Here is an 18,531-nt window from a genome sequence, read left to right as displayed (position 1 = left end):
ACTTTCCCACTCTGTTCCAGTTATTAGCTTTGCTCAGAGTATATTGTCAGGTAATCCTTGGAATGCCTCCCTGAATCAGTATTACTTTCAGATTTAATATTGAAATTCAAGATTAGGAAACCAAAATGTAAGAGTAAGCAGCATCTGAGTTTGTTCTACACTCTCAAATCAGCAAGGGCAGGAAATCATTTCTCTATTCTCTGTCCTGTCTGCTATTTCTCTCTGATGCTGAAGCTTTTAGAATCCTGTGAGAACACAGGATTCGAAGCATCAATATTTTCTTGCTACCTTTTTAGTCATGGTCATATTTCTTGGCATTATTTCACCTGAATGATGAGTCACATGTAAAATCATGGCCTGCACCTTCCTGTGCCCTGTGCCCTGAGCTGCTGCAGGCGCTGCTCCTTGGTCCGGCCCGTGCGTGAGGATCCTCCAGTGCCAGACCCTCGTTGGTACCACAAGCAGCTTGTGCTCTCTGTGCAGGACCTGCCTGCCCCGGGCTCAGGAGGGCTCTGCTCTCCATGTCTCTGTGTCCACAGCAGCAAACACTGAAGGCCAGAGGAAATTCTTGCCTTTGGAAGCACCCCAAGAGCTGTGGAGGAAACTCACGGTGGGGCTTTCAAAGATCTGGCCGAGCATTGCTTCAGGAGTCCCTAGAGTTTTTCTTTCTGCCAGTGGGATTTACTGAGGTTTTGTGTCCCCTTTTCTTGGGAGCCAGGAGCAAGGAGAATGCTCGTACTTGAAATGATGTAGTTGCTATTGTTAACTCAAGTAGGATGGCCAGAACGTGTATACTGCTAGGGTTTGCCTAAAGTATGAACCCCACCAAACGCATAATTCTACGGACACTTCTGCCGAAAGCAACAATTTTTTGAAAACAAACAAACAAAAAAAGACTACTTATTAAGTACTTTCTAAATTGTAAATGAAATTAATTAATTGCCTATTTTTTCTAGTCTTTCAAAAATTACATGACACTGAGGTAAGTGAGAGAAAATTTTTTAGATTGAACTGGCTACAGAGATTAGATACATTGGTAGAAAACAGCTCTTTTGTTTTCAGAGGTCAGAAATAATCACATATGGTGTTTTGTACTATATATCCTAGGCAAAAGGAAGGGGTAAATGATAAGAGATTGAAAAGAAATTTTCTTTATTTTCATTTTCAAGTTGTTTAGCAACTGCTGTAAGATTCCATTAATGATACAATATAAATACCTCTTTTTCATTTGTTACAAAGAGGTATATCCATCTAAAGAAAGTCAGAAATACGCTTCCATTCTATGGCATAGAATGAAAATATAGTTCTAATTTTTTAATTAGGAATTCTGTAGCTCAATAGCATTTTGTGCAGATTCTAGTAGGTTTTTTTCACACGTCTAGATTATTGCATTTAGTGTCAAATTGTGGAAAATGACAATTCAAGACCAAAAGTCAAAGACCCTCTTCTATGAAACTGAATTTCCAGAGCCAGAAACTGTGAGTCCCTTTTTTCATTGGAACAGGTGTTGGCACTCAAATTCCTTAAAAAACCTTCCACGTGCAATCTATCACAGAGAGGTCAAAGTGGCGTCAGTTTGTGCAACTCTTAGAGGGATTTGCAACCTGCAAAAGGAAAGGTTTTAACTGCTTCTTTGAAATGTAGATCTTTATTACAAAGAATGCATGCTATGTGTGTAATGTGGTTCTGTGCAGCAGGCTCAATTCTCAAAGGTGTGTTTTTCATGGTCTACACTATCCAAGCACACCTTTTCCCTTGTAGTCTCAATCTCTACAGTAAGATTAAGAAAATCATGCTACTCTCCTTAACTCAAAAACCCCAAATGAATCCCAAGCCTTATGTCAGGCTTTTACTTCTGTTGGAACACACATGTATTTTTCTCAGTTTAAATGATTACTGAAATGCAAAATAACAGATGCTTTCTACAGCATATCTCTTTAGCACTATGAAAAACATTACCAGAAAACAGCTAATGTGAGAATCATGCCTCATGATAGTGCAATATAATTTATAGAATTTATTTGATGCATGCAATGATCTTTTCTAAAGTGGTGATTCTTTGAAGATAGAAATGGAAACTCAGGTCATCGGGTCTTACTTCCATGCCTGTACTTACACTGGTCTTTTATTTATCTAAGAATACTTATAGCTCCATACCTATTTATGTTTAGTACCTTGGAAGAGATATGAAACTTTTAAAAGCAAATGGAGGTTTTCAAATTACTACAGTGGAGTCAGAACCATGATTATTGCTCCTTCAAACTCAGCTATTGGAAGACTATAACTCATAATGAATTTATTCACAGATAAAAGCTGTTCTCTTTAAAATGCTCAAGCATATACATACACACACGTGCGCTGATTTTGTTGATTATACATAAGTATTTGTAAGTTTAATTTGGAAATCCTGTTGACTTATTAAATCACTTAAAGATTTTATGGATATAAGGCAGATGTGGATTCTTAGCTGCATCTTATAATCATAATGCATTTTAATATTCTGACTGAATATTCTTAAAAATTAAATATAAGGTTCATTGCCTTTTCATTATGAGTTTGGTGTTTGAGTGTGGAAGGTTTCTGCCTTTCTGCACCTTTTTCAATCTTGATTGTGGACACTGATCCAAATTACAGGCATAGGGTTATTTATTTTTCTCCAGAAGTTTTAGTTAACATTTTTGAGTAAACAAAAACGTACTAAAATTGAACAGGTTGAAAATTCTGCCTCCTCTCTTTTGAATATTTGAAAGAAACAGCAATTAAATTGATGCCTTCAGGAACTCATGGGGAAGGAAATAACCTCATGAAATTTAGGTGAATACACAGAATTTTTCTTTAGTTCATATTTATAACTCCCATTTCTTTTATCAGTAATTAAACACACACATTAAGGGAAAAATGTCACAATTATTTGTTTCTTTGAGAATTTTGGCATAAGAATAGAGTACACATTCATGAAAGCTGGATTTGTTACTGACCACAATAGCTGCAAAGGAACAATTACACTTTATTAGTTCAATAATTTTGCTAAGAAGCAAATATTCATTGTAGCTCTGTGGATGAACAACATAGAGCAGATTCACATCTTCAAGGGAGCATCAGTGTTCTCATTCCAGGAACAAGAACTTCACTCTCTTTCTACATGCTCTATTCTGGAAAAGGCCACTGGCATGGGGTAGAGCAGTGCTGGGAAAAAGCTCTGTGTAGGCTTTGTGCAAGAAATCTTAGAGCTGCCTTTTTAGTGCGATGTTGCAAGAATGGAACTAGCCTGGTTTAGTTTTTATTCTAGAAGCATCCTACCTGTTTTTGCTAAAGTTGCATAAACTTAATAAATAAATGTAAATAACAGGGTGTACATCTGTGTCCTGGATCTTGGTAACCTCATATGCTACGTTATCCACATTCACATTTGGTAGGACAAGGGGCAAAGGTTTAAACTAACAGTGAGTAGATTCAACGTAGATATAAGGAAGATGATTCTTAAATGGTGATGGTGGAATAGGTTGCCCAGAGAGGTGGTAGATGCCTCATCCCTGGAGACATCCAGAGTCAGAGTGGGTGGGACTCAGCAACTTGAAGATGTCTCTGCTCATTTCAGGGAGGCTGGACTAGATGGCCTGAACTCTTCTGTGATTATGACAGTACATGTGGAATTAATTTTATTTAATTGTAGACATGTACAACTTCAGTGGTTGGTTTCAGCTAGTCTTGCACCGACCTTTTATAGCCAGAGGATAGAAACATCCTTCTGAAAGGATGCTGAATCTAGTTACAGGCATAGTGGTTGAGCAGGAATGGCTTAGCTGAGGATGGCTGGGTTTGCTCACAGCTCCCCAACTGCCTATTCTTCTGCAAGTTCAGATAGATTAACATTTTGAGGAGTAAGAAGCAGAAAGGGATATGGGAGAAGAAATGCTTTGCTTAAGAAAAAAGCATATCTGAAACTTTTTAGAGCAAAGGAGCTGCAGAAGCACCATCCATTCTCCACATGATATTCCTGACATACCTGCAGCATTTTAGTGAAACTTTTAAGTTCAATAAACAGTAAAAATATGGAAAATAAATTTCTAAATATATTTTTTTATAAATTTTTTGGGTTTTGTAATCTGAACCTGGTAAATGTTGAAATAGTTTGTCTTTTTCACGCTTCCAGCATTCTGCTGCCTTGTATTCAGGGTGAAGCCCAAAGTTGGCTTTTTCTAAAAAGGATTCTGCCAGTTAAAACTTGCTGCAGAAAAGGGTAGTATTCTGTCATCTGAACATCACATGCAACCATTTTAGTTTGGAATGATCAAGCTGGTACAAACTCTTTTCTTCTCTATGCTTCAGTGTTGTGCAACTTTATATTGCTGATTATAAGATATGGATTCATATTGACAAATTAGTAAGAGAGATATGAATTATGTAATAAAACTCATAATTTAGTAACTTAAAAGCACATGAAGAAATAATAATGGATTCAAGGGGGCTTAGTCCTCACAGCTTTTAGGGAGGATACTTTTTGTTGGTTTTGTTTTTAGATTTGTTTTTTTTAAGCATTTGTATGCTTCAGCTTGCAATGAGGGGCCTCCTGCACTGTTATTATGGTGTTTTGCCCTCAGTAAATGACAGGCGTCATTGGTACATAGAGATACATTACACATTCCCTGACTGCAAAGCCTTCATTGCATGCCATTAGATAACAGCGTGTGTTCAGTAGCTGCGGTCTCTTAGCAACTAACTCTGCCTCTTTCTTTTGAATTCTCCTTTTGTGACCCAGAGTCAGGTCTTTAGACATAAACCTTAGCCTGCTTTTCTATTTTCAAGACAGTGAAAAGTGGAATGTTTTGGGGTGTTTATGTAAAATACAGATAGTGTGAGAATATCTTTCTAAATCTATTGCAAGTATTGAAAATAAAGATAAATTTGTATCTAATAATTTAATAATATATATGATATTCAAATTCTACTGGTTTATGGTGTTGTTGGTAATTATATGCCAATATATTTTAATATGAAATGTTATTTTAAGAAAACACATAATTAAAATCTGCAGATTTGACAGTGTTACATTTATGTAAACACTGTAGATTCTTTCACTGATGTAGATATTAACGTGCATACTTTGGGGGATGGTGCTTTTTTGGTTTGGGGTTTTTTCCTGTTTATATCTGTATTTGAAAGAAGGATGGACAAAGAAAGGCATTCCTTCTAGGCAGGAGATTAGCAGCTATGCTTTCAAAACAGGGGTTTACATTCAGATCTTGTGTGTATACTCTCAAAGCTCCCATTTAATTTTTATTTTTTTTTGCAGATATTACTTGCCTAAGTGGAAATATGTACTAGAAAACCCTCTATTTCTAAAGAAAACCCTGGGTTCAGGAATTATTAACCTAAATCTTCTATTCATTCAATTAAGGAATGTAAGAGTTACTCTGGTGAGGTGATGAATTATTGTCATGAATAATGGTCCTTCCAAACTCCAGATATATTTTTTATGTCTAGACAAGGCTGTGGTACAGAAATATGATTATAACAGACTATGTAAAAATGCACTGAAGAGATTTTTCATAATAAGCACTTTTTTGTTTGTTGTTGTTTGTTTTTTTTTTTTAACCAAGGCATGTATAATGTCCAGAAATCTTTCTGAAGTGACAATTCTGGTCAAGTCTTCTATGTTAAGCTGATTAACTGTTTCTGACCTTTCAAAGTATGTCATATATAATCCTAGAAGACCACCAGAGTTGAAACTATTCTGTTAGTTTTGACATTCACGTCAGGCTTTCTGTCTGTTTCACAAGCAATCCTAATTCACTTGTTTTTAGTTAATTTGACAGGTCATTGTTAATACCATTACTAATAGCAAACTGCTACAAATTATACATGTTTTGACAAGGGGAGTCTTCAAGACATGGTGATACCCATTAATTAGAAGAGAAGGAAAGTGCTCATTTCTTTTTCCCAAGAGCTGGATATTATCTTAATATTTTGGGACTAGAATAGAGAAAAGAGTATGTTTACTTCAGCAAAAAGTTTATATATTTCTGCCTGAAACCAAGTGAGAAGCAAGTGAAAACAATCACGACACTTCAGTGCACATCACCATATTTGGAAAATTTCTCTTCCTGATAGCTATTTGTCAAGTAGATTTTGAGTGAACTATCTCTTTTCTATGTAGAACTGCTGCTAGTTTATCTAGCTTGTTTTGATCAACATTTTTTTCATGTGTATAAGCAATTTTATCATTGAATGTGAAATAAGAGCTAGTGTGCTGGGTCCCTCCCTCAGAGGTAAAAATTTGAGAAGATCTAGATTCTTACCTAGTGAATGCAATGTAACCCAGATATGAACCTTCCAGGAGACGGATCAAAGACCATTCCTGAAAAGTCTGTTGGGTGATGCATGGTTCAAGGATTCATTTGAGTGAATAAGTGTTTCGTTGCTGAGAGGGACTGAGATTCTTAAACAGCTGTGCTGGTTTCGGCTGGAGTAGAGTAAACATTCTTCACAGTGGCTGGTATGGGGCTTGTTTTGTATTTGTGCTGAACACTGGACAGATAACACAGAAATGTTTTTGTTATTGCTGAGTGGTGGTTACACAAAGCCAAGGCCTTTTCTGCTTTCCCTGCTGCCATGCTGGTGAGGAAGTTGGAATGCACAGGAGACTGGGAGGAGACACAGCCAGGACAGGTGACCCAACTGACCAAAGGATGCTCCAGACCATCTGATGTCATGCTCAGTATATAAAGTGGGGGGAATAAGAAGGAAGGGGGGGACATTTGGAGTGAGGGAGTTTGTCTTCCCAAGTCATTGTGACTCATCTCCTGCTCTCCTGGAGATGTCTGAACACCTGCCTACCCATGGGCAGTAGTGAATGAATTCCTGGTTTTGCTTTGTTTATGTCTGCAGCTTATACTTTTCCTATTAACCTGCATTTATCTCAACCCATCTATCTTTCACCCTTCCCATTCTCTCCCTCTTCCTGCTGGTGGGGGAGTGAGTGAGCAGTTCCATAGAGCTAGGTGGTTGCCTGGGGCTAAACCATGACAACAATAAAGGGAGATAAGAGGGTGCTATTATGTGTGGTTTAAGTGAGATCAGATTTCAAGGAGAAAGGAAGTACAGCACAGAAGTTCTGGAGAGATTTCTTTCTACTTTCACTCACCAACCAACAAAGTATGCAAAAGCTAGACTGATCTGAAGCCTTAAAATCCAATATCTGATCAGTAAAAATGGTCAGATCTTGCTTTGATTTTCCCATTCTGGTATAAAACCTATTAATTAAACATGAAAAATAGTTTGGCTTTAAAACAAGAATGCTCCTCCTGAAGGAGGTGCAAATTCAGGTAGGTATTATACTCAAAACCAATATCTGTCAGGGTAAATCAAAGTGTCTTTCTGTAATGCACTGAATTGAAGGCTCATCCCATACAATATTCATCCATTCCTGATTAAACAAAAGCATTTGAAGAAGTTCTGTGTTACTGTATCCCCTTCCTGTCACAGTTATGCTCAGCCCCAGACCTGTACTTTAAGGTCTGGGTTGTGCTTTTCAGCCCTTGGTGATGTGGGCCAGGGCAGTGCACAGCACCTCTCCCTGTGCCTGCATGCCCTGCTTGCTTTCTTCTGGGAATCTCTGCTTGTGTGCAGAAAGGAATTGATGCCTGTCATCTGAAGAGCTATGGACAGAACCAAATGACACTTTTCTGTTTATCAGAAGTGGTTTCCACCGATGTTAAATGATGGTTCCTGAGCCAAATCCATTTCACCTGTAGGGACCTCATGGAAGGGGGGATCCTGACACAAATGTAAAGGTGGAACTGGTGTGGAAGGAATCTGGGATGGGAATTTGAGGCCTGACATATTTACCTACTCTCTGCCCCATGAAGAGAAAGAACAAGAATCTGAGGTTGCAGCTGTTTTGTTTGAAAGGTTTGGTAACAAAATATTTGTAGAAAATACTTTCAGAGAGTAGAGCGGAAAAAAGCAAGATGATGGCTTCAAAACTACATGCTTGCATTCTTTGAACTGCAAGAAAATTATCATAAATAATTTCTGGGATAGATAATAATAGTGGTTTACTTTATGTGTTAGGCCATGACTTTTTCTGATGTACGCCAGAGAGAATTCTAAGTTATGCTATTCTCCTCACCAAGCCTGTTTTTGTTGCAATGTGATTTCTTTCTAGTATCTTGTTTTAACATCTTTTTTTGTCTTATGGGCAATTGTATAATTTTCAGGAAAATTTATGTTAAATTATACGTCCTGATATGTCACCTATTATACCTATGTAAGTATACACATACTATAATGTTATCCTGTAACATTTGACTTTTAAAAAGGAAAAAATTAACAAATCAGGGTAATGATAGAACTACCAAGAATGGTAGCCTAGGACTAGAGAGTCTGCTGTAGTTTGGCATTTAAAGTAAAGAATGACTCTGAAGTAGCTTTCTTTAGACAGTAAAGAAAATGCCAGTGCAGCAATTTCTCTAATCACATGGATTGACATTTACTTTGAGATTGAGCCTGCCTGTTAGTTAATTAGCATGGTGGAGTCACATTGCACTCAGCCCTGCATTTCAGCAGGCCCCTATTGCAAGATTTACATTTCACAGGGAAGAAACAGTCTTGATAATGAAATGATGCTTTGCAGAGAGATGCTGTGCAAGAGAGCACAGCCAGATTATGCAAATGTGATTTATCCAGAGATATAGCACATGGGTCCTGTTACTCAGATAGAGATCTGTAGCTCACTGATGGCTCTTGTGATTTCACATATATGTGCTTGGTGATTGGTATTAACTTTTAAGATCATTTATTTTTATGTATGCCATAAAAGGCTTACATCAAAGTTAATATATATCCCCTACATTTACACTGATAGCATTTTGTGATGTTTATCTTCTCTGTCCTTTTGATCAGTCACAGTGACATTTTCAAAGGAGGAAGATTCCTACTGAATGCATCCCATTCAGTAACAAAATTAAGTTAGAAATGCTCAGGAACAGAAATATAATGAGCAGTACCTACTTGTTTTGTTAGAGTGCCAGCGTTTTTTCAGCTGGAAGAACTTCCTAATTTTTACTCATTATCTGAAAAAAAGCAGAAGGATGGGAAGAGGAGTTTGGCAGAAAATGGTATTGGTACCACTGCAGTAGCTGAAGTTTCTGAGCAGGTTCAGGGAGCCATAGTCTTTGATGGGGTTTGTTCCTAACTTGTTTGATCTGTACTGCATTCCTTTGGCTTCTCCAGTTACCCATGAAAATGAGGACTCAGGGCTTTGTGCTCCTGAAAACAGGGCAAGGTCTGGGCCTTACATTGTTTTTCTCTTTCTGCTCTCTCAGGCTGATCAGATGTTTTCAGCCTGGCTCCATCTTTATAGCATTGTGTGCCTGAGTATGTTCTTTGCCATTATGCCTGTGGTAACTTTAGAACCTCATGGCCTCTTTCAACCAGGCAGCGCTGGAAGGGGATGCATTTCTGTGGGATTTGTAGCAGGAATGCCCTGGGCAGAAGAGTGGGAGCCCCAGAGGCTGCTATGAGCTGCTGCAGGTTCTGCCTGTGAAGCCCAGCAGGATTTCCACTGGGACCCCTTCCCTACCTGGGGCACAGCTGCAGGAGGCATGGGGAGGCAGGGGTAACATGTGCCTCCCTGAGCACAAGGGCCAAAATGGAATCCCTGAGAAATCATCTGCACTCACTAGCTTTAAACTGCTAGCAAAACACAGTGCTCTTCCAAGAAAAGCCTGCTTGCTCTTAACCTGAAAATTAATATATTAATACAAATAATGGCTCTGTATCATTAAAGTAGTCTGGAGGGAGAAATAAGAGAATCAAACCCCTTGTTTCTAAGCTCATCACTTTGGAGAATTTCCTGAAAGTGATTAAATTGCTATGTTCAAACAGAGAGGGAAAACATGCTGACAGCACGTTGCTTTTATTCTGCTTTTGGCAAGTAAGAAGATTTGAGTATCTAAAGTCCCCATTGCATTTTAGGAATACACAATAGGGTCAGGAATTGTGGAAAACAGAAGTTTCCATTGTTAGTTTTTGACCTAGGATTCTGTTCTGCTGATTTTTGTTCAAGCACGGACAAGTCGTTGAAAAGAGAAATTTGCAGATGGTTTGAGAACTGTGGTCACAGAGAAAGCAGAAAGCTAATTAGGCTTGTAAATATGTAAAAAAACTCCTCCAAAATAAAAACTATATTTAATTGATACCTATATGTGTATTTCTAGTAGAAAAATTATCCTGTGCATGGAGTCATTTTTGATAAAATTATTTAGATCAAAATCATTGGTTTCTACCTTTTATAAAAAGGTATAATAGATTTCAGCTTCTTCCATGCATCAAATATGTAAAAATCTTCAGGTTTTATTATTCACATTTAATGGGAAAAAAATGGATTTGAAAGTGGAAATTATGAGCTAGGGTAGTGTAACAGGACTATAGAAATATATTTTAAAAATTACTCAGGCCAGCTTCAAATCTCATAAATTTAACTTCATAAATAGTAATAGAAAGCATAGGAATAGATTTGGGATTATCAGTGCTTTTCTTGAAGGGGCAGAGGTCCCAGATATCCTCAGATATCTGAGTAATTACAGACTGGTTCTTTGGGGAATCCCTGCTTGTGTATATTCGAAAGTACTTCTAAGTAGACAAATTAAGTGCTTTTCATTTTTCTTTGAACCCAAAATATCTTTCAGTTTGAAATTGTTTCCTTTGAGAAAAAACTCAGTAAGTACTTCAGTGGTTGGGTCCTCATCTGAAAATGCCAATAAAGCTAAACTGCAATGATGTTTTAGTGGATTAAAGGGCTGGATTCACAAGGGAAAGCTTTATGATACTGTAAATTCCACTTAAATCTCAAAGAAAATTGCTTACACTGCATATTGACTGCATGTTAATGGAAATTCATTCTGCTTTCCCTTCTTTCTCCTTAAATCTGAGTATTGAACAGCTTTTTCTATTCAGCCCCTTTGTTTTCTCAGAGGTTGTGAAAAAACTGCTGGACTTTTCACTACATTTTTCACATGCTTTTGTGGAGGATCAGCCGCACTTATGCATAACCATTCATAGGCTCTCTTATTCTTCCCATGTTGTTTTCCTCCTAGAAGAGTGAAGTAACTGCAAAATTAGACTTAAAGGTCTATCCTTGTCTAATGATAAAAATCTGTAACATTCTTCTCTTGAACAGAATAATGTAATGTTCAGCCAGCCTGATTTACAATTGCTGCTTCTGATTTTCTAATTTTTCTCAGGCTACAAAAGGGCTGGTATTTCACAGCTGGTGCCAATGACAGTAACTGTTGTACCACTTCTCTTTCCTTCAGTACATCTGTCTGATATTTCTCTTTATTTCAGTTTCTGGTTGTATTTCTTACTTCCAGCTTATATAGCCAACAGTATTAGTTTCCAGCTATTAAGTATACATTAATATGCAAAGATTGATGACATACAAAATTATTCCTGACTAATATTAATAATTTCCCATCATTCCAGTGGATGCTTGAGGTTATTACAGCAGAATGTGCTGCTGGCAATGTAGTTCGGCATTTTTATTTTCTGCCTATATGTTTATCTCGAGGCTTTTGCTTTTTTAAAACACAAGAGAATATGTGAATACTGGAATAGTAATTGCAAGGTATCAGTTGGATGGATCCTCAGGTTCTTTGATTGCCATTTCTCCGCTGAAATGATTTCCCACTCCCTCATATTTACTCAAGGTATAGACTGTGACTTTGGACTAAAGCAAGTTGCTTAATGCCACACTGACAGTCTGTGGTAGAGGGAGGAACTGATCCCACACACATACCTTTATTCCTGAACAAAGATTTCTCTGGTTTCTCACTACATCTTATTGTGTATATCCTTTTGAAATAGTGCAATGTTATGAATAAGCTCAAATCAGCAAATCTGAAACATACAATTAGTTGACCTTGGCACTACTTAAAGAAAGCCATTAGTGTGCACATCACAGGCTCCTTCCAGCTGCCACTGAAGTTTCTGTTAAGATTTCCCATTACTTCTTCATGACCTGGAGCAGGCTTCAGGAGTGACACTATATCCCATCCAGTTGGAACAGCATTCCAGTTTAACTAAAGATAGATGTATAATTTATGAACAGTGGAAGGAAGAAAAAGGCAAAATAATTTCAAGTGAAAATTATTTGACAAAATGTCCACTGGTGTTTAGTTTACAGTGAGGAAACAAAGCTATTGGCTGAGAAAATTGGGAAATAACATTTAAAACCTCAGGAAAGAAACAAACGTTTAAAAAAAAAAACCTTTCCATTTTATGTCTCTATTTTCTGTAGAGCAAAACAAAAATATTAAATAAAGTGTCAAGAATCTTTCACAGGAAAGAATTCAGCTGAGCACAAGTGCATGAAATTCGAGAAGTTAACATCTGTGACAGTTTGCTGTGTGCTTTGAAATAAAAAGCAATACTAAACAAGAAACATTCAATTGACACATGTTCCTCAAGTCACTAGGATTTTAGCTATGATCATTGCAATCCAGACATTAAAAACTGACAGATACAGTGTTTTGCAGCCTTGTCTTGTTCTGCCCAAGTCTTGGTCTTATTACTGATTCTATGAAAATTAACGATTAAACTCCTGATTCTGTCACTGGGTGATATCTGTGCCCTGCTATGAAGTTCATCTCCAAAATTCTGACAAGAATATACAGGCAACATTTTCTGTCAGGAAAGAATTCAGTGTAAAATTGAATACACAAATTTTTCTTTGCATCTGCATCATGGAGAACCAAAAACATCCATTGAAATGATTTGTAGCAGTGTCTGAAAACCATGGTGCTTCTGTTTGGCACAGTTGGTGCGCTGAAACATTGTGTTGCATTGCTCTGTGATTACAGCTGTGAAAGGATCTTGCACCTCAAACTGTGATAAATGTTTGTGTGATTTTCTGCAAGATAATAAACATCGTATAAAATGAAAAATTTAACATTTAAGCAGTTACACTAGCTTTTGCATGACTTTAGTGACCAGCTAGTAAAATATAAGATGACATTGCATGATCAGCCAAACCATTTCCATGCACTGTCAGCTTTAAGCTCAGCCCTGCAAGCTTCCTGTGGATTTGCAAGAGCTGAAGTCCAACTTTGCAGTCAACCCTAACAATCGCAGAAATGTTGCTAACATGAAACTGTTGCTGTTCTTTATGCATGCTTTGTTGTGAATATTTTCCCCAAATACTCAAAAAAACCTTTATTAACTGCCACTATAAAGGAAACATTTACGGCAAGTGATCTAGGGAGAGCAGAGGAGAAGCTGCTCTCTAAACTGTGTTTAAACCTTTGGAATTGTGAACAGTAGATCTTTTACTAGCCCAGGGAGCTGCACTTGGTCTCATTCTGAATAGGAAATATTCAGGCTAGGAAAGGTTTTCAGAAGTACAGGCACCCAAAATATTACCAAAACAATAGCCAAGAGCAAAATTCTTGGTCACAATAATACAATAATTTGAATGCACAAGAATTAGTTATGAGTTTATTTATAATAATCAGAAGAGCTCAGCAGAAATGGTTATTAAATGTTCGGGAAATGCATGCAGTTACAGACATACATTGTTTTCTCTCAGAATTGTTGAAGAAAAAAATAAAATTTAAGGAATACTTAGTTCAGTGCAAGTAATCATGTGGCTTCCTGTTTTCATACAGAGAGCACAAACAATACAATGTGCATAAATCAAGGCTATTTGTGCCAGACAATTATTCCCTCTCAGCTGGTTTAAAGTGAAATGATGATCTGATGGCCAACTCAGCTTTTTCATGTTTTAGTAAGCTTGGTGCTTTGAAGCATGGGGAAAATAAGCTGCAATGAACATGGTGCGCTCAGTGGAATGTATCTTTAATTTGTAGTTATTTAGAATATTTAAAAAAATAAAATATTTCCTTTTCTTTTTTCTTAACCCTTTCCTTGCGAGTTCTATGGGGTTGTTATCATTCTTGCTTTAATAATTTCAGAGTAGTACACACTCTGAATAGGAACAGTTCATGTGACAGAAGACTACACTGGAAATTTCTGCATTACAGTAACTTTTTTTCCTTCTCATTAAGCATAGTGTTGTATATTCAGATATATAGCCTGTTTTTTAGGAAAATTGACCACTTTTCCCTAATTTTTGCTTTTGATTCTTTTATCTTGGCCAAAGGAATCTTGCGCAAATGGCATCTCACAAAAGGTATTTATTGTACTTAATTTTTAAAGGCTAATATACTATAATATCACAGACCTTTCCTGTTTATCTTCAGAGAGGTGGTGTTTGCTTTCATCTGTGTGCTGGTCTTGTCATGGACCTGAACAGCTTTTGGAAATACAGGGCTGAAAATCAGGGATTACTTATACAGATTTCATTTTAGTACAGGCAAGACTGTTCACTGCAATTGTTTGATTTCTAAAATGAAGAATAGTTATTAATTTTACTGAAACTCAAGCTCATAAATGCTGTTGAATATATTCCTTTGCAGATTTTTTTTTAATCTGAAGTGGTTACAAAAGCAACTTTGGCTCTTCAATAAGATACAGTCCTTAGCCCTGTAATCCTAAACTTACTGTCCTGACAGCTGAGGAGCTGGAGAGGAGCAGCCTTTTCTTTATTTGTGTTTCTTACTTTGGCAACTCTTCCTGGTTCATGGTGGAAAAACTGAATTGAATATATCTTCCTTATGACCCTCTCATCTCAGCCAAAAAAAAAAAAAAAAAAAGAGAGAGAGAGAGAGAGAAAGGAAATTCAGTAGATTTTCAGTAGATTAAAATAAGAGATTATTTATCAAAACTGGAAATTATTCCATTAGAATTTTAACAAAATTTAGTTTTTAAAGGCTCAGGAACTAAAAGTTAATAACTTCTAGCACTGCTTTGAGAATTAGAAAGATTTCTAAGATTAAGTGAATAAAAGGTCATCTAGCAGAAGAGTAAAAGCTTTAAAACATCTATTTTCTCATGGGGGTTTGACAGCACATTTGGCATGAAATATTTTGGATTTTCTTCACAAGATGCAGGTTCATACAAAAATGTGCTAAACCATTTAATACTTAGAATTTTAAAACAAATTTCAGTTATGAATAGCTGTGACTCTCCAGGAGTGCTGCTCTCACCTTGTAACTGTTGGCATCCAGGACAATTTCAAAGAGAAGTATTCCCTGTGGTAAATGCCTATTGGTGTAACTCTATAATATTAAAAAGTAATTAGTTTCACAAATTACTTTGGAAAAACCAAGGCTGCAACAGAATTTCTGGTTAAAATAGGAGAGGAGCCTTTCCCACAGCAGCTAGTCTTAAACTTGGGTTGTGGCAGATAGTCTGGGGTCATTGCCATGACTGATTTTGTGCACAGATGTGTAAAATCTGATTATATCCTTAGTGTAAGTCATCATTCCTTGGTAAAATCATGCTAAGAAAGGAACAATTTTGTATACAGTTTCAAGTACCTACTGCTGTTGCCCACTTTTTTCCACATGTCTGTCTGCACATTTGCACAGTCCCTGTGTCTGTGGCTGGATGTGCAGGGGCTTGAGGCACAAAGCCAGCACAGTCAGAAGCCATGCATTAGCTGACAGTAACACAGAAAGCCATGACTGCCAGGGAAAAAGCTGCTTTAACAAAGTATCCACAATGGTATTTGGAGTACCAAAGTATTTGGCTTAACACAGCCAGTTTTGTTTTGGTTGGTCTTTTTTCCATCACCATCCTTTTGTTGTTTCTAATTTATTTCTGCATTTGTAGCTTTGGAAGGGCTTTTTTGAGAGGGGCAAGGAATCTGAGAGTTCTGAGAATAAAAGTCAGATTTTCTGGCTACAAGTCATGTGCCTGAACTACAAATTTTCCTTCTCAGAAAAACCAATTTTGTACTAGCTTGTATCCTTGATCATTTCTCTTCTTCTCATACTTTCGATTGGTTTGCATGATGTCATGGGATACTTCAGAATAATGCCACAGATTAAAAGTCTCTGTTAAGAGAGAGTACTTTAAATTTCTTCTCTTGTTTGTGTGTATTTGTTTTCCTAGCAATTACCAGAGTCATATTTCACCATTGATTTTTTAGGATATGTCTGATACATCCAGAGAGCAATGAAGTTGGTGAAGGGTCTAGCAAGTGACTCGTACAAGGAGTGGCTAAAGGAGATGAAATTGTTTAGCCTGGAGAAAAGGAGGCTCAGGAAAGACCTTATCACTCTGTACAGCCACCTGTAAAGTTATAGACAGTTGAGGGTCAGCCTTCCCTGCCAGGCAACCAGTGACAGGACAAGAGGACACAGTCTCAAGCTGTGCCAGAGGAGGTTCAGACTAGACATTAGGAGAAATTTCTTCACTGACAGGTTAAGTGATGGAGTGGCCTGCCCAGAGGCGTGGGGGAGTCACTTGGAGGTGCTCAAGAGATGACTGGATGTGGCAGTCTGTGCCACGATGTAGTTGACATGGTGGTTGGCCAAAGATTGGACTCAGTCTTGGAGGTCTTTTCCACTCTGGTTGATTCTGTGATCCCACAACAGCTGTTTCATTTTAAGTCATAATATATGCATTTTTCAACAGTGTGGGGGTATTTGACTAAGACAAGAGGTCCTACAGACATTGGTTATCAGTTAGACTTTTAATGAGTCATTGCTCATGTAAGCAATGAAATCTGTAAAATATAGCCCAATAGGCCATGCAGACTCTTTTTTTTTTTTTTAAATTATTTTGTTCTTTTTTCTTTTGAGTAACTACTTTTGGACTGTTATAGTTATTTGATTAAAGGTATGTCTTCTGGCTCCCAGTGAAACACTAGAATAAAAGTGCTTCAATACTATCATCTTCTAGATACTAACAGGCGTTTCTCTGTTGAAGATCTAAAAGTCCTTAATTGCATGAAATATTTTGAATACATAAATACTATCCAAATCCTCAGAAGCAATTCTAGAGTCTGCTTTTGGGGTACAGTTCATCTGTAGAAGATTAAATGAAAAAATAAAGGCGCTCATAGTATTTCTTTACAGTTAAGCAAATATAAATACTCAGGAGGGGCTAGAGAATCATGTAGGTCCCCCTAGTTCTGCATTTCAACATTGTTTTCAAGGCTTGCATACTTTTTTTTTTTGACTGCTGGCTCCATAAATACCTGTAATTTGCTGTAAATTGGATAAATAATAATGGTGCTTTGCTATTCTGCATTGAATAAAACATAAAGAGACACTCCTTTGAGTGCCTCTGAGACAGTTTGCTCCCACTGTATGCACTGCCCTGTGGAATATTATTGGTAGGATCACATTTTAAGATTGCTGGGTATTTACTTTGAATTTCATAATGAAGGACATGAAGAACTTTAAAGGGAATACAGTCTTTCATATAGGAATCTGTTAGAAGACCTGGTAAATTTGTGAATGGAGTGGAGATGGAGATGTTTAAATTTTGTAGTGCAGCCATTCAATAACTTATTTGAAATTGTGTTAAAAAAAACTAGATTAAAAATCATTGCTCTCCCAGCTCCCAGGAAGTACCATGAAAATAACCATGAAAGATGGTTAGTGTGCTAGCAATAGAGAGAGGTCATTGACACTTTGTACTGATAAAGACATCTTAATCTATTTAGAAAAACTAGATTTCCCTTAATTTTTCCTTTCTTGTTTATTATATTGTTAACTGTAATACCTATGCAAGATGTCATAGCATGGGGCAGGGATGCTGCACTCTTTAAGATTCAGCAAAATGGTTATTCTATCCTGACTAGAGCTTTTAGAGATGAGACCAACATATTTTTAATTAATTAGTGTTGAGTATTAATCAGATTGCCTTCTGTGGTATGCTTACTACTTTAGACAGGTAAACAAAGTAATTGTGAGTAAAAATTGCAGTAATTAAGAGAGTGGCAAAACTCATATCAAGAGCAGTCTATCATGCATATACTTCTAGCTTTAGTTACATTCTCTGGAAGAAGAAAAAACATTTCTCTGAACTGAACAATTGAATAATTCTCTGAATTGCTGAATTATTTCCTGCAATGTCCATGTGCTCTCTAAAGCCACACAAAAATGCTGATTGAAGTAAGGAGTTAAATGCAGAACCTCAGATGTAATTATCATGCACAGATAAATGTAATAAAACAATTCACCTTAAATAATACATGGTAGATTCATGTGAGATGTGGAAAATACACAAAATATTTTTGTGAGGAAGCAAACTCCATAAGTCATTTGGACTGCATTTTCATCCATTATGAGCAGATTTGTCAGAGAGATCATTCTGTATCCCCAGATTTCCAGCATGCCCTCTCAAATTTTTCATTTTTTTTTCCTTATTCCTCTTTATCTAGCAAAAGGAGGTATGAGACAGGAGAAGAGCAAAATAGATTTCAGGTGAGGTATAGGTATAAAGCATGGGACTCCTGGGGGGTATTAGTGATTGTGCAGGACAGCAGTTCAGTAGATTCTCTGTGTCCTGTTTATGCTTTATTCAGCTTTTGTTGAAATCAGAATCTGCTGGATCTGTAACATCATTATGCTATTTAATTTTACACATATGCAGAAATCAAACAAGGGCTGATAG

The sequence above is a fragment of the Lonchura striata genome, chromosome 2 (assembly GCF_046129695.1).
Source record: "Lonchura striata isolate bLonStr1 chromosome 2, bLonStr1.mat, whole genome shotgun sequence".
NCBI classification, from domain to species: Eukaryota; Metazoa; Chordata; class Aves; order Passeriformes; family Estrildidae; genus Lonchura; species Lonchura striata.
Note: the sequence above shows the minus strand (reverse complement) of the source record.